Raw genomic sequence first — 27968 nt, 5'->3', positions numbered from 1 at the left:
ATGGAGTAGTTGCCACTGAGACCGTATGGCCCACATAAAACATGTACAATCTGACCCTTCACAGAAGGAGTTTGGCGGCACCCCCTCCCACACACGAGCATCTCCTCTGGGACTCTGCATGCCCACAGATCTCATTAGTGCCACTTTGAAAATGGATCCAGGATTGGCCACATCTCACAGCTCTACCACCTCTCATCCGACTGTAGCAAGAGCTCCTAACTACTGTCCCTGCTTCTGCCTTCATCCCTCCTCAGTCTTCCCTCAGAACAGCTGTCAAAGTGACCCTTTTAAAATAGAAGTCAAATCATGACCCTTCTCTGCTCAAAATCATCCAGCGGCCTCATCTCTCTCTAAGTACAAGCCAGAGTCCTTACAGGGACCAACAAGGCCTCATCGAGCTCTACCACCTCTCCCTGCACCTTCCCTCTCACCCTCCCCACCTCCACCTTCCCCACTCAGCTCCAGCCCACTGTCCTCCTTGATGTTCCTCTATCAACCCCCTCCCTGGACCTTTGCACATGCCCTTCCCTTGGCCTGAGATTCCCTCACCCAGTCTGCACGACACTCTGTTACCTCATCCAGGTCTCTATTCAAATTCGCCATCTCAAGGAGGCCTCATGGAAACTGGACCCCTCTCCTCAGGCCAGCACTCCCCACCCATTCTCCTCCCTGATTGACTTTTCTCCCATAGCCCTGTCTCACATGACACCCTGTACATTTTCCTTATTTACTACGAGCAAGAGAATGTAAACTACATACGAGCAGGGACTCCAGTCTGTTACTCACTGCTATGCCCAGTACATAGCACAATGCCCAGCCCATGTGGCTCAGTGGTTGAGTGTCGACCTATGAACCAGGAGGTCATGGTTCAATTCCCGGTCAGGGCACATGCCCAGGTTGCAGGCTTGATCCCCAATAGGGGGCGTGCAGGAGGCAGCCAATTGATGATTCGCTCTCATTGTGAATGTTTCTATCTCTCTCTCCTCTCCCTTCCTCTCTCTGAAATCAATAAAAACATATAAAAAATATTTTTAAAGAAAGAAAAGGCACACACCCAGGATTATGACACAAAAGTGAAATCAGGTATGCCTGTCTTCAAAGCCCATCAACTTTCTACTAAGTGAGATTTATTATCAAGAGCTCAGGCCTAAAAAATTTAAAAAAAAAAATAAAGAAAATAAAAAAGAGCTCAGGCCATGCCTAGCACATAGTAAGACACATACATCAGCATTATTCTCATTACAAAGTCCCGCGGGCCTTGCATGAAAGAACCATGACAACTAAGGAAGAATGGGTCTCTCCCATAATTGACCAAAAGAAGACTGTAGCTCCACATGGGCCCCACCAACTGCCACTCTCCTGGCCCTTTCTGTCATCATCTCTTCACGCCCCACCCTTTCCCTCCATCTCTGCCTAATTTAAAGCAAAAGACTAACCTCAATCTACACACCACTGTAATGATGATGCTGATAGTTCATGGTCCCTCAAGATACCGCCAGTACCACCAACCTCGCAGTCTTTCAGACACTGCCATCTGATTAAACTCCATAGGTGGGTGTTATTTTCCGAACAATTGCGTTTTAGATTTCAGAAACAGGTGGGGAAAGTGACTGAGCTTATTAGCAGATGACTTCAACTGCCTGAGAGGAAACTAAAAATCTCCTTAAACTCCCCAGGGAAATTTCAGGAACTCCAGAGCAGCTCCGAGCACAACTACAGATTTGCTACAAATCAAACATCTCACGGCGACTGTGCTCTCATTAAGCAACAAAGCTGGAGGGTGCTGTTGGAAGAGGCGAGGGGAGGCGGTGGACTAATGCAAATGAAACTCCTAGTGAGGCCTGTCACACGCGACACAGCAGGAAAAGGGCTGTAACCAGATGGCAAAACAAGGCTTTGAATTAGGCCCGAAAGAACGAAATCTCTTAAAAGTCTGAAACGATGTAAGCCAATGAAATCAGAAAGTACAAAAGTTACACATCACTAGTTCAAAGTCCCTAGGTGTTCAGGCTTGGAGCAGAGGAGCAGGTGTGAAGTGATGATAAAGATGCTTCTGAGACACCAAAAGAGCAGGTTTGTTATCGATCCTGAAATCTTCTAAAGATTATCGTCACACCCATAACATTTTAAAGACATAAAATTGTGTGAGCTTGGGGTGTTGGTTATATTAAACTTCTTGGAACCCCCTCCCATCATGGAAAATGGTGCGGGCAGTAGAGGTGGAGTGAGGTGGCAGGCAAGGATGGCTTCTTCTTTGTCCCCAAGACAGAAAGGATGAAAGTTGTAGGAACAGATTTCTAAGAGAACAGCCATCAGAGGGAAGAACTACATCTCCCAGAAGGCTTTGCATGGGGAAAAGATGTGACTTGTCAGAAGCCAATCAGGCAAAGCTGCACGTGACTAAGGGAGCAAGATGGCTGGTACAAAATGGCCTGGGTGAGACAAGTCAAATAAAGTGTGAGAAAATCCCAAGAGATTGGGGTCCTAAAAAGAGAGAGGATGAGGGGTTTTTGAAAGAGTTTCCTTAGACCAAGCCCTTAAAATTCCCAAAACATTAGAGAAGTGTGATTCGAGAAAGTTTTGTCCTTAAATGTGACATTTCCCTGGGATGAAACTACAGGGTGCTCTGAAACTTCACCTTAGTCAACCCATCCCCCTTTTATTTTTGTGCCTAGGCCTGCTATGGGGTGCTCACACGCTACTCAGCTTATGGAAGACTTGACATACTTCTCTTCCTGTACCTACCTTGTTGCCAAAGGACACTCCTAATGTGCTCAGCACACCCCATAAGATAACACACCTGCTATTCTCAGGGGATGGGAGAAGTGTGCCCTCGCTGCTTCTGATTAAAGCTGATGCATCATAATAACCAAGAAGCAGGCAGGGGTTTGTTAGATTTATTCCAAGTAAACACTTTAATAGCCTCCCCAACTGGCAGGGGGCTGCTCATAATAGGCACATACATATGTAAAACAGTAAAAGAGAAGGTGCCAGAATTTTTCTGCCACCTGTACTTTCCTTTCCTGATTCCACCACCTGGGGTGAGAGGGCTGATGAGCTGTTGGAAACACAGAAGGTGCAGTAACCTTGGAAAGCTGGGAGCTGAAGGAGCAGTGAGCTGGAGAGGGAGAGGAAGCCAAACGAGAGAGGCTGGTCTGAACGCCTTTTCAGTCCACGGGCCCTACTAGGTGATTCGTGTCCTCCTTTGCTATTGCTTTGGACTAGAGAACTATAGGATTATAAAACGTATGCCCTGTTAGAACCACAGAGTTATTTCTTCCAAGAGCTTCAGTCACTTCTCCGGACAAGTTTATTAACAGCACCGTATAGCCCATTTCATGGCAATAAAGCAATATCAGAATGGAGTGCTAACACTCCTCACCTCACTGTGACCTTCTGGGCCATATAGAAAAAGCATTTTTATTTGCAGGTTATTACTCAACTATGCAAGTGAAAATTCTGTTTTGTATGCAGATGCAAACCATAGACATCAAAAGCTTTACTTGGTGTGCATCTGGAAGCCTATCAGAGGACAAACACTCTTGAAATTTCTACCTCCCTTGACATGATCAACTTTTCTTTCTATCCAACCCGTCAGAGAGATTTTGTTTTAAAGTCCATGAGGAAAACGTTGATCTCAAGCAGTTTGACTAGGCTTTCCAAACTACTTGACCAAGAGCTATTTGATCAAACTCTGCTAATAATATTAACAATGATAAGAAGACTTTGTCTTATGTAAATGGGACTTTATATAGTCCATATGGTGATTTCATGTATATGATTCCCTTTGGGCCTTGGGCCTGTAGGTGCAGGCTTATTATACTCCTTTATAGATGATAAAACTGAGGTCCATAGCCGTTGAAAGGCTCGCTCAAAATTATTATTAGAACTACAACTGGAACCTAAGCCTTTTAAGTCCAGTACAGCTCTCTTCCACCTTTTTGTGTCTTCAAGTCTTTCCAACTTATTATAACAGTTGGTCAGTTTACCACATATGGTGGGCACACACATGTATGTGTGTGTGTGTGTGTGTGTGTATCAAGATCTATAATGATGTCCCTTCCTTTATTCCTAATATTGGTCATTCGTCTCCTCCCTTATTTCCTTGATCAGCCTGGCTAGAGGTATATTTCTTACGGTAGGGTGTGGTCAAGAGCGTTCAAAATCCACTGCTCACCTTTTTCCCCCTAAATGACCCCAAAAGAATTCTGGAATAGAGTGAGTTATTGAAAAGTTAAATTGGTATCATGCTTTTAATTTAGGAGGTGGGATGTTTTTTATAAATTCATTAGTCAAAGAATTGGAGCTATTTTCCCTTTCCCCTTTCAAGAGGGAACTGGGCTCTGGGTCCTTACAGGTTGGTTTCTGTAACTCTTAAGGAAGAGTTAACAGGGTGATACCTTAGGAGAGACTGTCCAAAGGATGGACAGGGTGGACACGATGGACCCTGGTGCAACCAGAGGAAGAAAGATTTGTCTTTTCCCTAAGGATTGGATTCCCAGAACCTGGAAAGTCATGTGAGTATGTTTTGGGAAGAGGTAGGGAGGAAGAGGTGGAGGGTTGCATAGCATCACAATGGTCAAGCCTACAATCGTTGAGGAGGGATCCTATGAGCATCATCACCGACAAGTATAGAAGCAGAGACTGACAGACTGGAGAACCGGTCTCAACTGGAGCATCTAGGAACAGGTGGAAAGGATACCAACAATGGTGCCCATCATGGACTTGAGGTCAGGGCCTCCCTCCATTTCCTAATACACACATAGCTGCTGAGGGCCTTGCATAATCCCACAGAGAAGAGAGAAAGCCCAATAAAAAAGAACATCAGAATCCATCCCCAGCCATAGCTAGTGGAGTTTAAAGCCAGGTTTGATTTCATTTAGAAAAATCAAACATGACATTACTTGTACCTCTAGCTCAAAGCATTTTGCAGTTGCTCCATGCTGTTTATGATACTATGGGAATATGACTGACTTCTGATCCTACCCAGAACTCCTAGAGGGACTCCTCCAGGGTGGGGAGTAGTACCAAATGCCAGGCCAGATCATGTGTCAGAGGGTATCCCAGGCATAGGATCTGGGAAGCTGAAAGGTACCAGCTTCAATAACAAGCTGAAAGTGAGTTTTTATTTTCCACTCTCTCCCTCCACCACTGAATCCCTGCCTTTCACATTGATCATGGATATACTTGGACAGCCTCTATTTATACTAAAATTCCAAGTCTACAAAAAGTTTAAGAGGATTCTCAGGAAACTGAAAGAATAAAGGGAGACTGCAAACACTCAAGCCACTAAGCCAGAACTGCCAGCTAGAAACACACAGAATGACACTGAAAAGTCCCAGGTTAAGTCAAAGTCTTAAAAACAACTCCAAGCTTGCCTCACTTAAGGCACCTACTGGGAAATACCAGAGGGGTCCCAGAAAAGCAACAGCTTACTGGGAAATGCTCAAGTTTCCATAACAGCCTAAAACAGACCCACCCGCTAGTAAGAGGGAACTCCTCCTGCCTGACTACCTTGTGCTGGGATATTGGTTCTTTTCTGCCTCCAGCCTTGCACTGCACTTTCTGAGTCTCAAGCCTGTTGGCATTTCAGCTGGAACCACACCATTGACTCTCGGGGGTCACTGGCTTGCCAACTACAGGTCTCAGGACTTGTCAACCTCCATAACCACATAAACCAATTCCTTATAATAAATCCCTCTCTATACATATGTCCTGTTGGTTCTTTATCTCTGGATAATACAGGGATTGATGTGGAAGACCAATTTAAGAGCTCCTCAGAATTCAAAGAAAAACAGAGAGAGTGCTTTAACATAATAGACCCTCTTAATGAAAGAGCAGAACCAATGAAACAAAAGTAGTAATTAAAGAAATAATAAAAGAAAACTTTTCTTGGCTGATCTGCAAATGATATGACTGTCTACTAGGAAAACTCATAAAGAAAAGTAACAAAATGCATTATAAAAAATAATAACTGTCCTATGTACCAACAATAATCAAGACAATATAATGTGGAAGGTGGGGGTCTTCTAATATTAATAATGAATATAAAGTACCTAGAAATAAACATAACAAGAACCATATCAAAAAAATTGGTACAGCCTTCTAATAAGTAGAGGGCATACCAATTCTTGAACTGAATCAATATTGTAAAAAATGTAAATGATCCCCAAAATAATCTATACATTTAATGCCATTTCAATGAGATTTGGGGGATGTATGTCAAAGATATTTAAATTGTTCATGGAAGATTAAATGTACATTGATTAAGATGTTTCTTAACATCTTAATGTTATCATGGAAGATTAAATGTACATTGATTAAGATGTTTCTGGGGTGGGGAGAAAGAACATTAATGAAAGGAGATTTATCCAACCAGATACTAATAGATATTTTATAAAGCTACAGTAAGTAAAACAATGTGAAGTTAATACAGGAAAAGAAAGCAAATTATCAATAAAATATATTAAAAAAAAAAAAAAGAAAGCAAAAAAATGGACTAGAATTGGAAGTCAAGAAAGAACTTAAGTAAACTTCAAAAGTTAGCATATGAAAATGAAACATTTAATATTAATGGAGTTAGAATTTTAAGAATTAGTATTGCATTAACTATATAGCAATTTGGCAAAAAATTAACTTAGTGCCTATCTTATGCAAGACACCAAAATAAACAACAATGTAGTAAAGATATAAATGAAAAAGATGGAGCCACAAGAATGCTAAATTGTAGCTCAAAAAAACTGTTTACATGACATGAAAATAGAAAATTTGTTTAGAAAATTTATTTTCCTGAGCATGAAAATAAAGTTTTGAGAAATTTTACTTTGGAAGAATTCCTATATATTGACACACAACATAAAATTAAAAGTAAGCAACATATGAGGGAGAAATTGCAACATGTAATGGCATGCAAATAGAGTAATGTCATAATTCTTCCAATTCAATAAAATATATGTTATCAAGAGACACATATAAAAAAGAAATTCAAATGGTTTATAAGATTATAAAAATGTTCAACTTCATTAAGTTTTAAAATGTAAATAAAACAATGATAATGATTCTCGACCATCAAATTGGCATCGATTTTTTTAATGATCTCAGCCTAAATGGTAGACCACAGACAATCTCATAAACTACTAGCAATAGTATCTACTGGCATGACACTTCTGGGAACAATTTGGCAACAGCCTAAAATCAATGTACTGCTAGTGCAGAGTGATAGAGTCATTCTATGTCTAGAAATTTATTGTAAGGAAATAATCAGATGGGGGAGGGACCTGCTATAAAAATGTTTATCACAATATTACACATTACGGTTCAAAATTAGAACCTAAATGACCAAATGAGAATTTTTTAAAAACATTATAATTCATACAATCATTAAAAGTGATGTTGCAGATTTTTTCCTGACATAAACTGACCATCTTCCCTCCCTCCTCTTCACCATCTCCTTGCCCCTTAAAAAAAAGAACTGATGTAGGATACCACTATCAAGACAGTATTTAATCCCTCAATTAAGCTGGAGTAAAAAAAAGGTTAACACTATTGCTGAAGATGCACACTTACTTACACAGAAAAATGTTCCAGATATAGTGTTCATGCAAAGAGCAAATTATAATTTGCATTATAATTTAAGTTCAATTATAAATTTAAAATTATAATTTAATTTAAATTCTAATTAATAATTTAATCTTTTATTTGAAAATTATAAAATTATTTTCAGGAACACATACATAAATAGTAAAAAGATATAAAAGATTGCAATGGTTATATCTGGGTATTGAAATTACATTTTTAAATGTTTCTTCTTTTTGCTTAGGCTTATACTAATACTAGAGGCCCAGTGCACAGATTCATGCACATTGAAAGGAAATTAATTAGAAGGTGGCCGGCGGGGTGGGACTGGGCGAGATGAGCTGGACACACTCTGGAGCTGTGCCTGGGCTCGAAGGGCATCTGCGGAGTGAGCGGGGTTCCTTGAGATGAGCTGGACACACTCTGGAGCTGTGCCTGGGCTTGAAGGGCATCTGCGGAGTGAGCGGGGTTCCTTTGCCAGGTGGGGTCTCTCGGCCTGGCCTGCAGGGATCGGGCCGAAACTGGCAGTCCGACATCCCCCTATGGGTCCCAAAGTGCAAGAGGGCACTCTGCAAAGTTGCTGTCACTGGACAGCTCCTGCATTGAGCATCTGCCCCCTGGTGGTCAGTGCACATCATAGCTACCAGCCAGTCAGCCGGTCAGCCAGTTGCTTGGGCTTTTATATATATAGATATTTACATGTACTTATTTGCTTACCAAACTCGGGATATTAATGAACATCTAACATAATCCTTCTGCAATAGGTAAACACATGTTTTAATTTGTTAAAATATAATAGATAATAGCGTTCAAGTTTCTCTTTATGGAGTGATTTATCCAAAGAAAAAAACAGTTCCAATGCCCTCACTCCTTTTTCAATTGCCTTGCAGTTAACTAGTTTTTCTCACCTTCAAAACTTTTTGTTACTTTCTTTGAGTCACTCCACATTAACTTGAAATAATACAAAAATAGTCTTGTAATAGAGTAACTGCTTTATTGCTTTCATTCAGAGATCCTAGATTGTTTTAATGAGCTTATAGTTTTTTCCCTTCTCCTGAGTTAAGACAGAAATAATCTTCCCAATGACTCTGTTATCAGTTCAGGATTAAAATAGAGCACACACTGTTCTAATATAATTAGGCCTAAGGTTCTTTTAGATGGTACTTGACAAAGTTAGAGCATTCTAAAATTGTGGTTCTGAGCTAAAAGGAGAGACAAGGACTTCTATTCTGTGCTGTGATGACAGAACTACTTTTAAAATTGCCAAACTCACTGTGCCTGGCTCCGAGGTAAAGCCATTCAGTGGATGTTCAGTGACATCAATCAGAGACATAAAGTCTTCACAGAAGAGGTCTTGACGGTTGCTTCCCAACATGCCAATCTAGAAGGAACACTAAAACCTCAAGGACAATGCAATCCAATGGAGAAATCTGCATTCAGAATTCCTCTCCGAGCAATTCCTGTTAGGTGGTTGGAAAGAACACTTTGAAAAACCTTTAGGGGCAGTGACGGTGAGAAATGAAGCCTCTGAGGGGACATTTTAAAGGAAACGCAGAGAGCCCGCTGTGGTCAACCCTACTAACTTTACCCTAATTCATTCATCCATATTTCTTCCTTGGTGCCTAGATATGCCTAGGACATAGTAAATGCCCAATAAATATCTATTGAAAGAATGAATTGGTTCAAAATGGCTCAGACTCTTTCTGATAAAAAATGCACATTGAGTTACAAAGAGAGAGGGGCCAAAGCAAGCATCTAGTAATAACAGCAATGCCGAAGTTGCTAAAATATTGATTGGTGTTGAGGTAGCTTTTGTTCAGTTCTTTGCTCCCAGGATGAATCAATACTGCATCATAAACAGAGGAAGTATCTGGGCCTAACAGAATCTAGAAATGTCTGCCTCCTTTTCCAAAAAGTTGTCTTCGTGTAAAAAGACATGCCGAGTTCACTTATTTAACTGGAAGTCGTCTGGGGGTGATTTTTAGCAATCCACAATATAAAAGAAGGAAGTAACTATACCCAGGAGATTCTTTTTAACTAGCATTTATAAAGTACTGTATTTTCCTCATGAGTTCACCCTTACTCACAGTCATGCTCTCATTCATTCATTCATTCATTCATTTCATTCCTACATATAGCAATCCAGGATGGGGCATGAGAATATCATAGTGTTTTAATAAAGTAATAGTCTGATTCAATAAAGACCCTACAAAATACTAAACACAATATGTATTGTGAAGGAAAGTTAGCTTTCAGAAACCAGCTTTCGTGCTGCCAGCAAAGCTGCACAGCAAGCAACCACAGCAATCTAAAAATAGAGCCAGGTCCACCTCCAGCCCAGCGCTCTCCATCCGCTCTCCATCCTCTCTCCCTGTCAGGAAGAATGTCAGCTTCACCTGGCTCTCCAAGGGCTGTGCGGTTGCAGCCCCCTTCGAGCCCATGCTCCATTTTCTGGACAACGCAATCCAATTAATCCCTGTCATCGGCTTTGTATGGGTGTCATCATTATTAAAAAGCAGTGTGGAGACTGCTTGGGAAAGAGCTGATGAGCAATCACGATTAAATAACGACCCTAAAATTGAATAATCAACCAGGTAAGGGATGGACTCATTGCAGAGGGTGAACTCCTCTGTCCCGGAGAAGCAGAAGGGGAGGTGACCAAGGCCGTTCATCATCAGATTAAATAATAAAAAGGGCCGAAAAATCACTTTCCACTTCCATATTTGTTATCTGATCCAAGGTTTGTCTACATCAGTTGAAAGAGTGCTTCCTTTTTGGATGCAATGTTAACTGAGAATCATGAGGGAAAAGGATCGTGTCCGTACATTTGACTCACCATCTCCCATGCCTGCCCTCCACTTTCTTTGACATCATCCCAGCACAGGCAGGGACATGGTTCCTTATCCTATATTAGCGGTTCTCAACCTGTGGGTCGTGACCCCTTTGGGGGTCGAATAACCCTTTCACAGGGGTCACCTAAGACCATCGGAAAACACATATATAATTACATATTGTTTTTGTGATTAATCACTATGCTTTAATTATGTTCAATTTGTAACAATGAAATTGGGGGTCACCACAACATGAGGAACTGTATTAAAGGGTCGCAGCATTAGGAAGGTTGAGAACCACTGTCCTATATAATAAGAGAGGAAGATGCTAATTAGCCATTATGCCCTGAGGCATAACAACCAAGCACATCACAACCAGATCATGGATCAGCTGGAGGGTGGGCCAGCGAGGTACAAGCCGAGGTACAAGCGGGCTGCAGAGAGCTACAGGAGGGGGCAGGGCAGCAAGCTATGGAGGGGGGGAGCTACAGGAGGGCGGGGCAGCAGGGCGGGAGCAACCTACTGGTGCACGGATTCGTGCGCAGGGCTACTAGTAGTAAATAAGAGGCTGGCATCAATCCATGTGTTTACATCTCTGATTGAAGAAGGAAATTCTATTATCATTTATGTACCTTTACGTAATTATAATTGAGCACACCTTTTATGTCAAGAGCCCCAAGCTCTTCCATGATTGCTTCTAAATTGAGTCCATTTATTTTGTATTTCACAACTCCCTGTGAGGGTTTAGTGTGGCCATTTGTTAAATATCTCTGGCAAACAGAAAGAAAGAAAGAAAGAAAGAAAGATATAGTAGAGAACAAAGAATGGTAGCCAGGCGTAATATGAATAGCACTGAATTTTGATTCAGGAGTTCTGGGTTCAAGTTCTAGTTTTATAATTTTTTTAAACATATCTTGTGTATGTTCAGTGAGAGAACCAAATTTTTATTTCCTTCAAAAGCATAACCCCTCACTAATGTACCACATCACATAGTAGTAATCTAGTCTCTTTTCTTGTCTGAAAATGAGAATAATATGATAACTAACAGGTTTGCTGTGAAGATTAAATGGAATAACACATGTGAAAGGGATATTGCAATCTAAGGTACGATTATTAATTCAATCAATGGATGGTCCAAACTCCTTATCTGAACCAATGTTCTTTCACAAAACCTTCACCTGAGACACTGACAAGCTGTCATTTTTCACTGTTTGAATTAATAAGCTCTCCTTTCCCCAGCTTCTGGTTGATGAAGGTGTTAACAACTGGGAAATGCAGAGACTGGGCAGACCAAGAGAAGAGAAAAAATAATGTCAGAAATTAGCACTCCTGGAATGACCAAGAGTTGAGGTTTCTAGGCATAACTGAGTAGGCACAAAACAAGTGAAATATCAATTAATTAAAACTCATGTTGCAAATATAGACACATTGAGATTCATCAATTCTAGTTTATATGGCTCAACTGACAAATAACTTACGGAAAGAATTTCTAAATGTTGACCCATAAATCATTTTTGTTATTTTTCAACCAATCAAATCATTAAATACATACATAGAAATTTGTTTTCCTGAGTCTCTTGCTTCTTCAGAATTTTAAAACTGGGAAGGTCTGGGGGGATGATCGATAGCAGTGGTGTCCAGCAGAACCTTCTGCAATGATGGAAGTGCTGTATGATTTGTGTTGTCCAACACGGTACCTCCTAGCCACATGTGGCCATCAAACACTCAAAATATGCCTAGTGCAACTGAGAAACTAAATTTGTAATTTTATTTTAACTTCAGTTAATTTGGGTGTAAATAATCCCCTCAAACTATAACCCCAGGATTGATTTGCCAGAAATCATTCATTCATGCTTCAGGGAGAGACTTGGGTGTACTGGTAGCTAATTCAAGAAGAGAAAATAATCATTCTTTAGACTTGCTTTAGAGAGATTCCTTCAAACTCTGAGATTTTACAATATTAAGGAATCAACCAAATGATCAGTTTAAAGGAAAGGAAGAGATATCTACATTTTAATCAATCAGGCCAAAGATTAGCCTCATTAATTATCTCAGTAACCTTATATGCTGCGTCTGCAAAAGTTCTGACATATTGAGATGTTCCTCCTTTTTAACAGAACCCAGACCTTTTTTTTTTTTTTTTAGGTAAAAGTGTGGCCATTGCATCAGGGAGGCTGGATCAGCCTTTGCCTCAGGAGTGGACCCTGATTGGCCTAAACCAGGAGTGGGCAAACTTTTTGACTCGAGGGCCACAATGGGTTCTTAAACTGGACCGGAGGGCCGGAACAAAAGCATGGATGGAGTGTTTGTGTGAACTAATATAAATTCAAAGTAAACATCATTACATAAAAGGGTACGGTCTTTTTTTTTTTTTAGTTTTATTCATTTCAAACGGGCCGGATCCAGCCCGCGGGCCGTAGTTTGCCCACGGCTGGCCTAAACTATCTGTGATGTAATTCTAATCAATAAGACTTGAAGTGTAGTCAACTGGAGAAGAAAGGGTAGAGCGAGGCTGCTTTTGAACATGGTCTCCTCATTCTGAAGACTTCATTTGCCTCTGGATGTCACCTATCAACTCGATGCCTGGAACTTCAGCAGCCATGTTATGACTGTGAAGAGAGCTACTCTGAGGACTAGCCCATCCTGCTGAGGATGACTGAACAGAAATATGGAAAGAACCTATGCTTTTGATGACAATATTGAGCCTCTGAACCAACCAATCCCAGCATAATCCTACTACTGCTTTTCTATTTATGTGAAATAATTTAAATATTCTTTTGATGTTTTGGGCCACTTTGGGTTGAATTTTCTGTTACTTGCACCTAAAGCATTCTGATGCCAGTCACCTATTAAGTACCAGGTAGGCACTTAATAGACATTATCTTTTTTTTTTTAAATTAATAAATCTTTTATTGTTCAGATTATTACAGATGTTCCTCTTTTTTCCACCATATCTCCCCTCCACCAGGTTCCCACCCCACCCCATGCCCTTACCCCCTACCACTGTCCTCATCCATAGGTGTAAGATTTTTGTCCAGAATAGACATTATCTTATTTAATCCTTGTAACAACCCTCTGAAGAAAGTTTCATCAACTCCATGTTGCAGCTGGGAAATCTGAGACTCAAGAGAGATGAAGTTGCCGAGGTCACCTGACTAATACATGGCTGTCAAGATTGAAACTCAGGTGTGCCTGATACCACAGCCCACATACCTCCCTTCCAGCTCCTGCCTCTCGGAACTGAATGTCCCCACGAGCATGTGGATTAGCAGGCACGTCTTAAAGTGGCCTGGCCCTTGAACTCAGCTGCCTTACTTTTCACATCATCTGTAGATCCTCCCGGGAGAATAAAGTGATCTGCCCAGGTGACCTCACCCAATTAGCTTAAAATTGGAACACAATTAGAGCCGTGATTCATTTCAACTTTTATTTCAAAGCACTCCCTTCACACTCCTCCTGACAGCTGAGAAAGCAGGCTCTGAGGCCAGAGACTCCACCTCCCATCAGACTTTCTGCAGGTTCCTCTCTGGCGCACCTGATGCTCTTAGCTGGCTCGGTAGGGAGTGTGGCCGTGACAGCAGCAAAATGCACCCTCCTGCCCTTTTTCCTTACCTCCCAACAGAGCACCTCAGCACGTTGGCCTGCCCCAAACGCGGGGGGTAATTGTGAAAAGCCCAGGAGCTTTGCTACTCTACCCCTGAACGGGGATGTACATTCATGAATAATGGACGCAGCGAGTGACTCATGCAGCGCTCTGTGGTTATTAGCTATCTCCACGGCGTGCTACTTCACACAATGATGATATGCTAATGGGTTCATTTGCTCGTTTGTTTTGATTCCTCGGGATGGACTCTTTCGCCTACCAGTGGAATAAAAATGTTCAAGGCTTTTCATTTAGTTGTCAGGGAGATCGCTTCGGAGGCCGTGATTTATGTCTGTCATTGAGGCTCCAATCTGTTTAGAGACTTTGAAAGCATTTAAGTAGGGAAGCTTAAAGAATAGGCTGCTTTAAATAACGTTAAGTAGATGCTCTCCCTTCCAGGAAGTGGAGCTTAATCCCATCCCCCTTGAGTGTGGGCAGGACTTAGCATCTGGTATCCAATGAATAAGAGTATAGCAAGGAGGAAATAGTAACAATACAGTGGAGAGATCTGGTAAACACTACCTTCAACAAGTGACCAAGTTTATCATAATGAGTGGGGGGATAGCATGTACTCCCTGAAAGAATGTGATGAGGAAAGAACTGCATCTCTGTGGTCTTCCTTCCCCAAAACCCAGACCCCCTGACTAAGCATAAGAAAAACATCAAATTAACCCAGATGGAGAGACAGTCTACATATCTGACCAGTATTCCTCAAAACTGTCAAGGTCATTCAAACTAAAGAAAGACTGAGGAACCATTACAGACCACTGGAGACAAGGAGACATAAAGTCCACGTGCCGTGTGGTGTCCTGAATGGGATCTGGAACAGGACATGGACATGGGTGGAAAAAATGGCAAAATCCAAATAAAGTTTGGAGTTCAGTTAATAGCAATGTACCAAGGTCAAATGTACCAAGTTTCTTCATTTTGACAAAAGTGCCACAGAAATGTTAAGATGTTAATATTAGGGGAAACTGGGTAAAGGGTGTATGGAGATGATCTGTATCATCTTTGCAACTTTTCTGTAAATCTAAAAATTATTCCCAAATAAAAATTTATGTAACTCTTCCCCCCACCCCCAAAAAAATGAATAGAAAGAAGTGGAATAACTGCCCTTCTTCTCAACTTCCCCAAAACACACACATCCTTAGGCTTTTATAACTGGGTTTGGGGTGAGGATGATAAGTAGGTTAAGAGAAGGCAAAGGGAATAAGAAAAACTGAGATGATAAGAAGGAAAGATGTAGAGAGAAGAAGAAGAAGAATGATGTGGAGGAGGAGGAGATGGGGTGGGGTGGGGTGGGGTGGAGAAGTGGGGAGAAGAAGGTATAAAGGTGAAGGCCCCCAAGGTTTTGTCCCTGCTCAGGAGCAAGGAAATAAAATTAAAGTAGCAAAAGATAGTGTGAACAGTGCTGCCCATTTCACTGCCTGACACATTGGGGTACTTTGTTCAGAGATGCCAAAGAGTGTAGAAATGAGGAGACACTTCTCCAGCACGGAGGTGAAAGTGACCAGCCAGAGGCTCACCAATCCCATTCCCTCTTCCAGGGCCCACAAGAAAACTGCATTTCCCAGTCATCCTTGCTCTTAGACTGGTACCATAAGACTCAGTTCTGGCCAGTGGTGTGTAGATGGAAATAACATGCAGCATGTCCCAGTTCAGCCTCTACAACATCTCACACCATCCCCCATCCTCTCTCTTTCTCTCCTGCTCATAAGACAGGCAGTTGGAAGCTAAGGCCTCTAGCATAGTACAGCTACACCAGGGCAGAAGCCCAGATTCCAGAGTCTCTGCCTGAAGCTTCCAGACAGAAAAGATGCCCCAGCTGCATTGGATGGTGGCCAAGTGAGGAATAGCGTTTGTTGCAGTGAGCCATTGGGATTTGAGGCTTGTTTGTTATAGCAGCTAGCCTATCCTAATACAGAATGGATACACAAATGACTAATGACCAAAACATTCTAGGTCAGTTCAGAGTGCGGAATGCAAAAGAGGTGGCATTCGTCTGTCGCCTCAAAGGGATGAAGCTTTTGATCTGGCAGAGCTGGGAAGTGAATATTCCAGGTGGAGAGATGTACCTAAGAGAACTACCAAAACAGAAAACAACGGAGCATGGTCCACAGCCCTTGCTGGCATGTGGTTCACTTCAGCTGAAACACTACAGGGAAGCATGGGAACACTGGGAAATGAGGCTGTGAAAGAAGTCCAGGCCAGACCCTAGCAAGTCCTAAGCGCCTGCTTTACAGCGGTACCTTAAACAGATCTCCAGCATCATTCTGACCCAACTTACAGAATGAAATGTGTGTGAGAGAAGGCAGGCAGGGAGCCCTGTGAGAGGATGGGTGCAGTAGTCCAGTAGGGGCAGCCTGAGCCAGCGAATGGTGAGCAGGGAAGAGCCCTGAGAGACACTACTGGGACTGGCATCCCATCAGCTGTGCAGGACACAATGTCACTGTCGGTGACTTTATGTGACTTAACAGTGCTTCAGCCTTTCTTCCTGCCATTCCCAGGCGCTGTGCTAAATTTTCCCCATCCAGGGGCTACCATATATCTGCAGCTGTCAAGTACAAACAGTTCCCAGAGAAAGAGATTAAATAGGTTTAACGTGTTATCCAACAAGTTGTTCCCATCTTCCTTTACCCACATTTTGAAGGACAAAGTGTACTTTTTCTCTTTATTTCTCCCTTTCACTACTTCTCTTTTTCTGCTTAGTGCAGGTCAACAAATATTTATTGTCTCTTCACAGCAGCTGTGCAAACTGTGTGGGATATAAATTTAGGTAAGGAAGTATGTGTAGCTAAGGATCTCAAACTAAAGAAAGACTGAGGAATCAGTACAGACCACTGGAGAAATTCCAACACACATGTTGCTAACAGACCTCATGCAGTGATCTGTGTGACCTTGGACGACAGGAACATTCTGCCCAGGTTGGCTGGAGAGGCAGCGGGGATGTCTAACCAGGGCCTGGACAGACACATAGACCATTGTTGGGTTGAGAGATAGGGGGGGCAAATCCAGGCCATGAGCAAAAACACATCATGGCAAAGAGCTTGCCAAGGTTTACAATGGTAAGGAGTCCACTATATTGGTCAGAACACTTGGTCTGAGGTGACAGAAGCTGAACTGAAACTGACTTAAACAAGAAAGGCAGGCAGGCAGACAATATACCGGCTCATAAAACCAAGCTTTGTCTAACTTCAAGTGTTCCAGGGACTCCCATTATGCCACCATGACTTCGTATCCACCTGTCCTTCAGTGTTCCTCTCTTCCTCGGTTCATACTCACCTAGGACTTTCCCCATGATGGCAACATGGCCCCTGGCAGGTAGGCCCAGACATACATCCTACCAGCTTGGCACCACTTTCCAATAATTCCTGCAAAACCACAGGTTGGTTCTTATTGGTCCAGCTAGAGGCACCTGCCCATCTCCTCCAACCAATCCCAATGGTTGGAAGAATCTTGTACCTCCACCGGCCAGGCATGGGTACCCGGCCCAGGGTGAGAGGTCAGAGGTGGGGTTAGCCTCACCCAAGCCATCAAATGTCACCACAGCTGGTGTGGCTGGGGAACAGCACAGGCCGTGGAGATGGCAGGAGAGGCGAGGTGGTGGGAGGGAAGGATCAAGACAAAATAAGGCCCAGATCACAGATCCCTTTTGTGATATTCAAAGGAACAACGTGGCTTTTATTCTTCAGGCTACTGGCTCTCAACTATTTTCTCCCACAACATAAATGATGAGTGAGACCGTCTGCAGGCACATTGGGGCATTATTGGGGATTTTTCCACGCATTGGCTCTAACTCCACCCTTCTTCTCCCACACTAGACAGCAATGATACAGTGAACCTTGCTCTAATTGGTTTCTAAAGAGTAAAACAAAAAGAGAATAAATTATTCACAGGCTTCTGCTCTCCAATTACCAGCAGTAACTAATTACTTGGATTCAACAATGTCTCCCATTGCCTCGGCTCAGCACAGATGTTGTAGGCACTGGGGAGACACCAAGGGTTTGTAAAGGCAGAATGGATTGGACGAGGAAGTTCTAAAGGCAGAGAGGCCGGTGGGAAAGCTATTATGGTGGAAAGGTGAGAGGTGCCAAGGACTGGAGCCAAACTCACTGGAGCCAAGCTGGGGAGAATGGAAAAGGAGAAACTAATAACGGAGATACTGCCCGGGGTGTAACTGCTTCCTGATGGGAGAACAACAGCAGGGCTATGCTTCAGCTGAGCTGACACCTTCCAAACCGTCCCTTTCACCCCTCCTCCCTTCCCCCCTCCCACTTGCAGACCAGCTGCAACATACATGCTGGAAAAGTCAACGACAGCAGCCCGACACGGGGATTCCGGCCTCAGCAACATCCTTACTCTCAAGTCCAAAGGAGTGTTTCTTCAAAACTGCTTGTTATATGTACCTTAAAGTATAATGCAGTAATAATTTACTATAACCATTTTGGGTGATTTTTATGTGATTATTAATGCTTATGTGGGTGTTGTTAATAATACCTATAATTGTAATGGTTAATTATTATAAAATTATTATTACTAGTAACTGTTCAAAATAATGTCTCATGTTGTACTAGTATAGTACTTTACCACTGTATACATTTATCTATCTCTATTTATTTTATTTTCACAATAATTCTGAAATGGGTATTATTGATCCCATTTTACAAACTAGCGAACTGATCAACTCGCCCCAGATCCTAGCAATATCTGGTGGCAGAGACAGGGCTGAAACTCCCGATGTCTGACGCCCAGACCGGTGATCCCTCTGTTTTGGTGCTCACTGTTTGCAGCAAAAAAATAATAAATACAAACTGTTTCCAATCTGAGAACAGGATTAGCATTAGCTTTTAGATTTCCAGCCACTCACATTTTCCAGGAAGAAAATTTAGAAAGAGAGGAAGGAGAAGATGCGGGGAGTTTGGGGGGAGTAGAAAAAGCTTCCACAGCAATTTGGTCGGTTCGAGCAGGAGGTTCTCAATGGGGTTGCTACTGGCATTTGGGCAGAACAATTTCTCCTTGTGTTGGACGGTCCTTTGTATTTTAGGATGTTAAAGTCCTCCCCCAGCCCCCACCTCCAGGCATTGTGACAACCAAAATCCCCACTGTGTTTTCTATCGCCCTCTGGAGGACTGGGGGGGTACTGCAGGATACCTGGGCAGAGTAGGGGCATGAGAGGACTTTGAATCCCTGAGACTTCCCATAAGACAGAAGTAAAGCTGGTGGCTTTTTTATTATTATTCTTTCAAACCACTGTACTTCCTAATAGCAGGCCCTAAACTTTCTCTGACCACTATGCTTTTGCGAAAGCTACTTCCTCTCACTGGAACTTGCTCTCCCCTCCTAACCATGAAAGGAACTACCTATCTTGCCTTCAAGGCTCAGTCAAATGACATTGTACTGAGAAGCCCATGGAAGGGGCTGCTCAGGGCTCTTCTTCAATGTGGTTTATAAAGAGTGAAGATGCCCTTTGAACCAGTGTTTCCACTTCGAGTTCTCGACCCGTGGATGCAGCTTAAAATATGGCAATATCGACCAGCTGGTGTGGCTCAGTGGTTGAGCATTGACCCATGAACCAGAAGGTCACAGATGGATTCCAGGTCAGGAGACATGCCCAGTAGGAGACGTGCAGGAGGCAGCCAATCAACGATTCTCTCATTATTGATGTTTACCTCCCTCTCCCTTCCTCTCTCTGAATCAATAAAACATATTTTTTTAAAAATAGGGCAATATCCAGGTGCCTGAAGATTTTTATCATAGCGTTCCTTTAAAGAGAGAAAAGCTGGGAACAACTTAAATGTCCAACATACACACACACACACACACACACACACACACACACACACCCCTTATGTGGCAATATAAAAAATGCTTTATAAAAAATGCTTAAGATAAAATGTTCAGAAAAAAATAGGATATAAATCGTATCCATGCCATAATTACAACTGTAAGAATAAGCCATAGATACAAAGACTTCAGGAAGGATGCCAAATGATAGTACCATTAATATTCAGGATTTTTTACATTTTATAATTTATCAAATGTTCTACAAGGGAAGCATATTATTTTTATGACAAAGTTTCATTTTGAAAAGAATGAAGAAAAGAGGACTGGTGACTAAGAAACTGAGGCAATGCCTCAAACACAGTTCACCCAGAAGGTGCGGAAAGCACACCAGCCATTGGAAGAGCGAGTATAAACAGCCAGCGCCTCGCAGGCTCCTGAAACGTCCACGTTTCGCCTTCCCCAGAGAAAACATGCAACTGCCTTACGTTCTGTTGAATTGGCTTTTGAAGAAAGACAGCATAAGGGACATGTGGTGACCCTTCGGTTATCCTAAATGGCATGGACATATGGCATCTCCCAGGGTGGGGAGCTCATTCTGTGATCGCTGCAAATTCTAGACACTGGTGCCGACAAATACTAAGGAAGCAAGGCCTGAGCTGGTAACGTGGTCAGGAAAGGCCGTAACAGCCATTAGAAAAATGGCCCCAGAGGCAGCAGCAAACACCCAGGGAAATTGGATGTGGGGGGATGGAGGGAAGGAGGGGAGGCCGGAGGGAGCCTGCGGTGCCGGGGAGCACTGGCTCCCAGGACTGGGGACTCAGCACAACCACAGGAGCCTTCAAAGCACGCAGCTGCCTGGGCCGCCCCCCACCCCAGGGATGCTGGTTAATGCTGTGCAGCCTGGATTAAGAACCACTGAAATCAAAGGTAGAAAATAAATCTGAAAAGAACAGAGACCCCTAAGTGTCGTAAAATGCAAGGTTTTCAACCAGGAGAAGATGAATTTACAGCATAGAGGGAATTCACTTGAGGCTGCTGGTGATGCCACTGGAATTGTTCAATGTGTTAGAAAGGGAAATAATTTTAGAATTTGTTTGGTCTACTTTCTCTTAAGTGGATCCCTCTCTCTCTCTCTCCCTCCCTCCCTTCCTCCCTCCCTCCCTCCCTCCCTCCCTTCTTTCTAGACATAATCAAGCACAGAAGAAGCAACGGAGCATTGGAGAAACATAATTTAATTAATATAGTGCAGCACCCCTTCATACACCCTTTTCTAATTCTGAGCCTGGATCATTTTCAAAGACTGAAAATGATGAACAGATCAGAGGTTTGAACCCCTAATCCAAGTCTGCCATTTGATTGACACCTCCCTGTCTGGCTCTGCAGAGCGCATGAGTCATGTTGTTGGGCAGACTGCAGTGTGCCCGCCTCCCCGCACTCTTCCAAAGGAGGACAGGCATGTCTGCAGCTCTTGTTCAAATAGCAACCCTTCCCAGCATAACTGACCTCCAGGGTCCAGACGTCATCATCCCACAAACTCACTTTCGGCTGCACTGAACAGTAATCAATGAATGGGGACCACTAGACAACAGTCATGGGGCTGTCTAGTCAATACCTTAGCTACTCTGCTCCAATCCATGTGGAAAAATGTATTTTTCACAAGTTTTTCCCCAAATTGTCCTTGCACTCTCCAGGCCCCGTAGGCGTTTAGACCCAGGCTGTTTTTCCGCCACATTCCTCCCTCTCTGCCGCAGCCCAGGAACCTTTATTTTGATGCTCTATGTGTTGGGACCGAGACATCCTATATAATAAAAGGCTAATATGCAAATCGACCGAACAGCAGTACTGGTTGCTATGAAGCGCACTGACCACCAGGAGGCAGATGCTCAATGCAGGAGCTGCCCCCTGGTGGTCAGTGCACTCCCACAGGGGGAGCACTGCTCAGCCAGAAGCCGGGCTCATGGCTGGCGAGCGCAGTGGCGGTGGCAGGAGCCTCTCCCGCCTCCGTGGCAGCACTAAGGATGTCCGACTGACGGCTTAGGCCCACTTTGGGGTCAGTTGAACATTCCCCAAGGGCTCCTGGACTGTGAGAGGGCACAGGCCAGGCTGAGGCCCCCCCCCCCCGCCCGAGTGCACAAATTTCATGCACCAGGCCTCTAGTGGAAATATAAGCCCTAATTCTGTAACTTAATAAGACAATATGCAGTCTTCTTCTGGCTTCCCCAAAGGTTTCCAAGGGCTCCAGAGATCTGGGCCTGGGGAGTGCGAACAAAGCCTCCTCCATGGTAAGCAAGGCCCCCCCACATTTGGTCCTGAGTTCACTTTTCCTGCACTGCCTCCCTTCCACGGCCTCGGAGGCAAATCCAGCAGTTCCTTCCACACAGGCCGAGTCCTCCTGCCTCCGACCAGCCCACACTCCATGGCCCAGGTGGTCAGTCTCACAGCTACGCCACGTGCCATTCAACACGCTCAGGGGTCGGTGTGCGGTCCAGGGATGGGGCATGAGCCAGTCCAGTTCTCTCTGCGTGGCTCCAGCCAGGCACAGGATGTGACGGCAGCCTGTGCACTTGAGTGGGAGGGAGATCTGATCCATAAAAGATTCTAATAAGAAGGAAACCGCTCCTTTCCTGTTAGCAAGGGCAGAACCCCTGCCCTAAGTGGGAACAAAAATTTCTACGGAGTAAAACATAGGGTCACATTCCCATGAGGTTACTAGCGGACCAGGGCCCCCCTTGCAGAGGCTGGGGGCCCCCAATCACCAATCAAGGGCGATACAGATGTGCATCATCACAGGGCACAGTTTTAATTCGAGGGTTTGTTGTATTTTTACGTAGGGTACCTTCATTTGACGGCAAAAAAAAAAAGCAATAAAGTCATTCATCACCAAAAGTTTATAAGGGATAGCCCAGGGGGCATTTGAACTATTTCCCAGCTTAGGAGCCATATCTGTCTCTCCACCACCAGGCCTTAGCCCAAGGCCGGGCTCGGGGGGCGGGGCAGGAGGCTGTAATGCAGGAGAGGAGGCAAGCCAGAGGGCCAGCTTTTCTCACTTGGGGAATTCTAGGGAGAAGGGAACTGGGGCAGAAGAGGGGCAGGGGTGTGTCCTCTCTCTCTCTCGAGGGACACCTCCCCACCCACAAACCGGAGGGTCTACATCCCAGTAAACTCAGTGGCCAGGAGAGTTAGGCAGAAGGAGTCTGGGTTTGGCTTTCTCAAGTTAGCTCTCAGGTTCTGTGCAGTTTGGATGGGCCTCGGATGCTCCCACAAGCCCCTGGGACCGAACCTCAGAAACTACTTGAGATTGGGATTGGGGAGTTGGCCAGTGAGGCTGACAAGGAGACCACGTCGCCAAGGGCTGAAGGCTGGACCACCGTATCCAGAACCATGTAACACTCACAGCAGATCTCAGCGGGATCCAAGCATGTGGAGGGGTGGGGTAGGGGATGTCTTCCTTCATTTAGAGAAAACCTCAGGGATTCGCTACACCCTCCAGGCCTCCCCGTGGCCTGGGGCAGACTTCCTGTGCTCATCAGGAAGCCTGGGGTGGGCCCACACTGACTGGTGGAGAGATTCGGATGAAGGTTCCCAGCCTTCCTCCCCCTGACAGTGCAAAGCTCCCGCTCCTCCCTGTGGGTGGATCACTTCACCTTTGTCACATGCGCTGCTGGGAGTTCTTCTGAGGGGTGGGGGGCCCCGAAGGTGAGCCCCGTTCCTGTGTATGGAATCCTGGATTCCCTCACAGCCGGGTGAGATGTGTTTGGCTTGAAGAGGGATGCCCTCCCTAGGGGAAGTGAGCCCTGGAGACAGGTCTGCTGGCTGGGAACTAGAGGGTGTGTCCATGAGTGAACCGTCTGGACAGAGTTCAACGTCTAAGACTATTTCCCTTGGACAATAGAAACAGCAGTGTGGGGGTATGATTTAAAATCATCCCCTTTTATGGTGCAGTTTCTTTAGTTAATCCCAATGCTTCAGCTAAGTCTCTAAAATAAAAGTACAAGATGCTAAAGAAAACTGTGGCCTGTCCCATGCAAACCCCACCACTAGAGCCCGAGGGGAGATACAGCATCAAACATAAAATATAAACTGAAAGGGAGGACTGGGCCAGGCTATCTAGGCCAGGAGCCTGAAAGCTATGCCCACAGCACGGAGCTGGCTGGGTGGGCCAGCCAAGATCACCGCACGGTGGGAAACTGTTAGCCAGGGTCCTCTGAGGAGCAGATGCCCAGACTGAATCGTACGTGCAAGAAACTTACCAGAGGGGAACACGTGTAAGAGAAAACGGGAAGGAGCTGGCAAGGTGGGGAGAGCTGGGATACAGGTCTGACCCCCCAGCGAAGAAGAGAAGGACGGAAAGTTGGATAGAAGTAAGTGTCTTAGTCCACGGTGCAGTTCTAAGGAAATTTCAGCAAGGCCATCAGGGAGTCCCTGAGCCAATGTCACCATCAAAGGGGACCCCCAGCCCCCAGAAGCAGCCAGCCTTAGCATCCCTGACTCTCTCAGTCATTGGCGGGGGTGCCCTTGGGAAACACAGCATCGGCCATCACAGGGACAATCTCCTCGCCCAGAAGCTGGGGCCATGGGTCAAATACGCTGCCTGGACCGACGATGCATCCACATGGCCGCCACCAAAATAAACCCCTTCTTTTCCAAAATGAAGGACCAGGAAGAAGGCAAGAGGAATGGCTTTGTTAACTCCTAACAGTGGAAATCGGTCCATAAAAATTTACTTACAACAAGAAGCCCAAATAATTCCCTTGTGGGAAGCCAACTTGCAGAAGAAACTCCCCTGAGCTTTAAAAATTCATTCTTTCATTGTTCCCTTAGCCCCAGAATTCATTCTTTCAGTGTCCCCTTAGCCCCAGAATTCATTCTTTCATTGTTCCCTTGGCCCCAGAATTCATTCTTTCATTTTCCCCTTGGCCCCAGAATTCATTCTTTCATTGTTCCCTTAGCCTCAGAATTCATTCTTTCATTGTTCCATTAGCAAACTTGAGGAAGACTCTACTGATGTGGATTAGCAGAGACTACAGGGGGAAATGTCAACTCCAGGAGGCAGCACTGAGTCAGGGAAGCAGGTGTCCCTGAAGTTCCCAGTGGGTGACCAAGCCACAGTGACAGAGAAAGATGTGTGACCAGACTTCCCATGAGCTAACAGGGAATTTTAACCTATGACTCACCCCGGGGTGGGGTCCAAAGCTGCAGGGGACACCACCCCACGCCACACCGTCTCACCAGCCAGATTGCACATTTCCTGAAAGTAATCCAGTCAGAAACCGGCTTCTTGGCAGCAGCCCCTGGTGGAAACATGACTGCCAAACGCCAAAATGAGGATGAGTTCAGTGATTTAATTCTGCATGGAAAACACAATCCATTAAACGGGACCTGACAAGGCCTTAATCTCATCCGTAGCCGAGGGTGTTGGCTCAGCGCAGCTCTGCTCTCTGCAATATATTCTCAGTAAGCTATGTATAGAACCAGGAGCGCTTTTGCCAAAGCCCAAATAAGTCCATTCGACGTGGGAAGAGAGGCCCGTCGGGCCCCCAATCATTCCCCAGGGAGTGAGCGTGCTCTTCTCCCAAACGCAAAATTACCAAGGTTGGGAGTCACACAATTCAAGGGAAGTCACCGAGATGGCCGATGCCCTGGGCGGCTTCAGAATTCCCACCACCGTCCAGGAGATCAGGCCAGTGGCCAGCCTTGCTCCCACTCGCAGCCGGGTCCTCTGCACAACCCAGGCACAGAAGAGGGGGGATCAGGGCGTGGAGGATCAATCCTCTCCCAAACACGGTTCTGAAAACTGGGAGAGAAGGAATTGGGGGCTGTCCCGCCATTAGCCCACTTAATCCTAGTCACCGTCCCCAAGGCCTGTGTTGCTATTTCACTGTCTCCATTTGTAAAATGGGGAAACTGAGACTCAGAACCATGACTCAGATGACGTAGTTTGGAAGAGTGTTGGCAAACTCACAGCCGTGGTATTCCAAAGCCCATGCCTCTCTACTCAGAGGGGGTCCTCGGGCCATCGCATCCCATGGGAGCTGTGAGAAATGCAGATTCCCAGGCTGTGAGCCAGACCCAATGAATCTGCGTCTGTGTTTAACAGGATCCTCCCCAAGGACTTTGTGAGACATGAGGTTTGAGAAGCACTGAAGGGGTTCCTATCCAAGAGGGGCAGGTGCATTCAAAACCTAAGTTTAGACTAGAAAAGGGATTTAGTACAACAGAACAGGGTCAGTCTCATATATACGCTCCACATCCAGATTAGTAGCCCCAATCACACTATCTTATTTCACCAGCAACAAACCCAGAAGCATAAAAGCCAAGGTGAACAGGTTAGAGAGGGCGTAGCTTTGGAGCCGGTGGACTGGGTTCAAATTTCCAGCTCCACCACCTGCTGGGTGACTTCGAGTAAGTGGCTTGATCTCTCTGAGACTCGGTTTCCTGACCTGTACACGTGGGATAACATTACTCACCTTGCCTGTGGGGTTTGGGCGGATGAAATAAGCAAATGAATGGACAGCTCCTGGACATAGCAGATGCCCAATAAACACTGGCTTCCCTGGCATAAGTGCCATCTGGGCTGGGCTGGAGGCTGGGGAGAGTCAGGCTCCCAGCAGCCAGCTCTCCCCTGTCCTCTTGGGTCCTCTAGTGGCCAGTACTGAGCTCCCTGTCACGGATCAGATTGGCTGGGCTTGTCTGTGTTCCCTAAGCTCCAGGTTCACTTTACTTTCTTCTCTTTTAAGAAAAACCTGAGCCAAACAGCAGGTTCAAAGGGACAGGTCATGAGGAACCAAGAAAACGGGCACCTGTGGTGCGGTTCCCAGGAGTGTCCACTTCCAGACACCGGAGCCTTTTTATTCAGTTATGGTTCCCACTGTCTTCCTTTCAGAAGTTTCTGATTTTGAAAGCAGTCTTTTCACGCCAGAGGCTTGGTGAGCTTCCAAGCCCACAGTGCCTGCCCTGGAGCACAAACCCCATGTCTGATCCTGTTTCCTCTGTGGATAGAGGCTTGAGTGGGTGCTGAGCAGGAATACAAAATTAGTCCTTACCGAGCACATCCTAGGTGTCAAATACTCAGCTTGTCTCACATGCACTGTTATCTATTTTAAACAACCCTGACACGTGGGCATCTTTACCCCTATTTCACGGGTGAAAAAAACTGAGGTCAAATTAAATATGTGGCCTGCTCAAATGAACACAGCAAAATAGTTTAGATATTAAATACCCCAGGGATCTCCAAGTGCAGCAGCAGAAGCAGCACCCAAAGCTTGTTTGAAAGGTCCAACCTAGGACCCCACCCAGACCTGGAGGTGAGCCCGACAACCTAACAGCCCTCCAGGCAATGGGAATACTACAGAGTAATCAAAACAGTTAGAATGGTTAGGGACAGCTGCATTGGAGAATATTCACCCTCTGGCATTGCCTTTGAAATCAGCAACCTTCCTTGAAAGAAAGAATGGTTCCAGAATAGCTCATGACTGTATTATGGAGTCTAATAAATGAATTACCAACACCTGTGGATTTATCAAATGAAGTCCATGGTCATCAGTACATGTTCTGTATTAGAGAGCACTGAGGGAATGTGAAGAGAAGGGGTTATGGTGATGATGGTAATGGAGTTGGGCAAGCAGACAAGATGCTCTTTTCATGAGAGTAACTCTGTAGCTGTTTATGATGAACCTGGTCTTGGAAGGAAAGAGTAGCTACAAGAAGACTGTACGTGAAGGGGTTGACTCCACCACACGCTCCAAGACAAGAACACACAGACCCAGAACAACATCCCCCCGACCCCCCCCCTTCCACCACAGGGAACCGCAGGGAATCACAGGTTTATGGACTGTACTTCTCTCTACTTCAATGGGTTTTATTTTGTTTAAACCCTCACAACGTAGTAACCAAAGCCATACTATGAATAATAAAGGCATTTGCCTTGCAATTCTCGTTCCGCCACTGCGTCCACCACATTCTATAAAGAAATCCAACCCCTATTCATCACTCCTTTTCAGAACTCATCTATAATTCAACCTCCACTAAGAACCTTCACACAATGAAATGGCTTTTACTGAGCGATTACACACATCACCTGGACGCAAAAGAGCACATTTTTCAAATACATTTCATGGACTCCAAGGGTTGTCTGC

General features: G+C 44.7%; 1 protein-coding gene across 5 annotated transcripts in view; it reads right to left on the bottom strand.

Annotated features, from left to right (window-relative positions):
- PDE1C (phosphodiesterase 1C, calmodulin-dependent 70kDa) overlaps positions 1 to 27968 on the bottom strand; it is a 342910-nt gene that overhangs the window by 214456 nt on the left and 100486 nt on the right. The gene's annotated exons all lie outside the window — the stretch shown is intronic.

The sequence above is a fragment of the Myotis brandtii genome, unplaced genomic scaffold (genome assembly GCF_000412655.1).
Source record: "Myotis brandtii unplaced genomic scaffold, ASM41265v1 scaffold17, whole genome shotgun sequence".
Taxonomy (NCBI): domain Eukaryota; kingdom Metazoa; phylum Chordata; class Mammalia; order Chiroptera; family Vespertilionidae; genus Myotis; species Myotis brandtii.
The sequence above is the reverse complement of the archived record's forward strand: the minus strand, read 5'-3'. Positions and strand labels throughout refer to the sequence as shown.